Genomic DNA, 3,919 nt, shown 5'->3' on the forward strand with positions numbered 1-3,919 from the left:
GTACAAAATTACTAATCACTTTTACATAATTTATTGTTTATTTCTTCAATATTTTAAACAATGCATACTTATATTCTTTCACATGTCTTTACACTCTCTAAAAAAGAAAATGAAAAATAAAGATAGGGTGGAAGGCTCTATTTGTGAAGCCTACTTGGTGGAAGAAACATCTACATTTGTCTTATTTTATTATCCTAATCATGTTGAAACAAGAAGGACTAACATTCCTCATAACCTTGAAGTAGGTGAAGGTTCTTCTTGTACTCCTCCTACTTTGATTTTCGATTACTTAGGAAGAGAAATTAGAAAATCCATGACTTATTATATGAACCAAAGAGACTTTGATGTTGCCCAGTTGTATGTTCTTCAAAATTGTGAAGAGGTTCAACCATACTTTGAGTAAGATGATGTTCACTCCTTTTACACGCATGTTAGTTAAGTTAATTTGTGTGGTTTGAGTAATTGGTTCCTTCTTTGCAATATTTATGTTAAATAATTATGAGATATTAGTCCTACTGCTTTTGGTGCTCAAATTTATAAGGACATTTCATCCTATTTTACTACATGGTTCAAACAATATGTAGGTTTTTAATTTACCCCTTGTATAAGTTTTATTTTCAGGTTCACATAGTATAATGTATAATCTTTTATTTAGGTTCTCAATCCAAAAAATAATATTCAAGATTTATTATTGGTTAATTTGGCATGGGGTCCTAAGAGAAAAGTTTAGTCATAGCCTATCTATGTTATTAATGGATACAAATTTCACGTTGTTCTTTGGAGTAGAGGCATAAATTCCTCTATGGCATTAATGTAAGAGGAAGCAATGGCAAATTAGAGTCATATTTCTATGGAATATTGTCTAGTATTATTCAATTGGAGTTTACTGGCTTGCCAATCATAAATTTAGTTGTCCTTCAATGTGAATGGTTTGATAATACTCATAATATAAGAACGAAAGTAGATAATAAGTATGGAATCGTTCAAGTAAAGCAATCATGAAGATATAACAAAGCATATGATCCATTCATATTTGCAGAAGCAGAACAATTTTATTACACTACATATCCATAGGGATACCAAGGTTGGTTAGGAGCAATTAAGACAAAACCTTGTACTAGAATTATTGATAATACAACAAGACAAAATTGAGCTTGAGACTGCATACCAAGATTATGAGCTTCTACAACTTCAAGTAGTACTACCTCTTCGATAATTCATGAATTAAAATTGGTTGTAATATTGTGTTAGTATTGCTTTACATTAATATGATTGTGATTTCTAATAATTATAGTGATAAGAGGCAAGATAACTAACACATTTGGTTGTAAAAAACATGTCAGGTTTGAGCCTTTTATCATAATGAGCTTATTTATTTATTGAAAATTGATTGTTCTAATTTCTTTACTCTATTAAATATTATATATTCAATAAGTTTCACTTGTAGATGACATCAAGGGGTAGAGGAGGTGGTCATCTACCACCTAATCGTGGTGGTCGAGGTGTTCATGTTGGTGAGAGAGTTTCACCTAATACTAATTGTCTCATTTCTTCCATTCATCCAACAACCATTGAGTCTACATGTCATATCCTTCAAGAACCCTCACTTCCTATAGTTCAAGAGCAACATGGTGATCATTTTGAAGGAGAATCATCTTCTACTACCTTTTTCACAAAGTCCACTATGAATTAACATTCACCAATACAAGGGTCACTTACACTTGAGTATGAGTCTGTCAATGTCATTGATCAAAGGCCATGGCTTCATGATTGAAAAAGGGAGAAGACAACTTTAATTTATTTGTTATTCTTCATTATGTCATTATTTTGACAATATGTTTGAACACAATTTTATACCGGTAAATGGTCCTTCTACTATAATCTCAGGCATCATCAAGCAATAATTTGATGAATCTAGTCCCACTTAGAATAAAGTTCATATTGACCTTCGAGATAGATGGTTTGGAGAATTTAAGGTAATTTTCATTATGGTTACCTTAACATTATATTATTCTACTATATTTTCTAATTGGTTTTTCATGCAAAAAAAGCATCAATGGAATCAGAACCAAAAGTGAATCATAATATCAATTTTTGATACAAAAGACTCACATATGTTTTAAAATCTAATGAATAAAATTAGGATCGATCGGCATAAGGGTACTTGAATTTCACCAAATATTCGAGCAACCTTGAACCTACATTGGAGTTCTGCAGAATTACAAACCAAAAGTATCACTGCCTAGGCAAATTGGGTTGTTGAGAAAGGAACTTAAACCTATTATGGTGGTTCCATATCTATTGCAGCTCACTTTGAGAATATGGCAATCTTATTATATCTTTATATTTTCTATATATGTAATTCAAATTTGATATATTAGACTTAAGTATTCAATTTTATCTTGTTTAAATATATGTAGACTAAGGAGTTAGAACAACCACCAATTGCTTGGAGGTTGTAGAGAGAACAAAGAAATTAAAGACTGGAGAATCAATCGATGGTAAGACTCATGACCTTGCGATGAGTTTAAACTTTAAGTCATAATTTAATATTTGTTACATGTTTTGTTCAGAACAATAACATTTGACTTCATTTTTAGGAGAAATATAAGCAACGCCGAGAAGAAACCAACAACATCAAATACTTGAAGGATCTTGTTCACAAAACTCTCCTATTACCTCTATTGATGATAATAAAATATATACTTTGTTCTTGTTGGAGGTAGAAATAAGAAGAATGTGTATGGACTTGGTGCATTAAAGAAAAGGTTTACTCCTTCTACATTTGCTTACTCTAGTACCAGTCAATCTCTAATGGTTCATCTAATAAAAGAAATGCATTAAATTATTCATAAATTAAATGGTGAACTAAAAGCTAAAGACAAGACTTTTCAAGAAAAGATGGCGCAAGTGATGCAAGATCGTGAGAAACGGAATGAATGCATACGCCAATAAGAAGAAGATATGAAACTTATTTTACAACACATCATAATTGAAGAATCTTGAGTCAGACTCTTATGGTTCTAGCAATGGAGATGATATATTAGACCATTCTAATGATGGTAGTCCACATGAACATTAGTTATGTTTAATTATATGATGACTTTAAAACTTGCATATGTATTTAGAACTACTTACATTTTGGTTTTATGTTGAATCATGTAATATGAATTTTTATACTACTTTTTTATATATTATATATTAAAGTTTATCGTTATATAAATAATTAAGCATGCAGCATTTATAAGTTGACTTAGCCACCGATTATTATTTTAATTAAATTAAAAATAGTTTAAGGTGACTACAAACTAGTTTTATCAAATTAAAAATAGTTCTTATTAGCAACCAAATTAGCGATTAAAATTTCGGTTACTAAATTGGTCTCCAATAATTTAAGGTGACTAAAATTTTAGTGATCAATTAACAATCGAGATTTTAGTAACAGTTTATAGACCGATGGATATCAATCTACACACACCAAGAAATCAAGCTCCCCTTCCTTTCACACTTGTAGATTTCTTGCATGCGCTATCCTCTCACATTGAGTTTGAATATTGACATTCATAAATATATTTGTTGCATGCAACACAGTTTGATGAATTAAGTGCTTCTTTCTGAAATGTGGTACACTGGTAGATAGGAGGAGTGCAAAGGAGTGTGGATGAGTAGATTCTGAAGTAATTTCTGACAGTTTATAAAATGCAGGAAGTGATTGAAAGAGAGAGAGAGAGACATAAATGAAGGGAAGGGAAGGTGGGTTGGGGACATTTAACAGAGGAAAGGTTGCCTGGTGGAGGAGAGGAGAGTGAGGAGAGGAAGAAAGAAAGCATGGTTGTTTCAAGTTGGTCACTGTTGAAGTGTGCATTAAAGTGAATTCAAAGTGGTTTAATGAAGGCAGGTGAACTCGTTTGGGTTTCAA

At 31.4% G+C, this 3,919-nt stretch overlaps 2 pseudogenes; both read left to right on the forward strand.

Moving 5' to 3' along the window:
• Positions 1-313: 313 nt before the first annotated feature.
• On the forward strand, positions 314-1,216 carry LOC146884309 (uncharacterized; annotated as a pseudogene).
• Positions 1,217-1,447: 231 nt separating this feature from the next.
• On the forward strand, positions 1,448-3,006 carry LOC146884310 (uncharacterized; annotated as a pseudogene).
• The last annotated feature ends 913 nt before the right edge of the window (positions 3,007-3,919 follow it).

Source organism: Vigna unguiculata, chromosome 8 (assembly GCF_037176805.1).
Source record: "Vigna unguiculata cultivar grain cowpea cultivar isolate G323 ecotype 2 chromosome 8, ASM3717680v1, whole genome shotgun sequence".
In the NCBI taxonomy this organism is placed as follows: domain Eukaryota; kingdom Viridiplantae; phylum Streptophyta; class Magnoliopsida; order Fabales; family Fabaceae; genus Vigna; species Vigna unguiculata.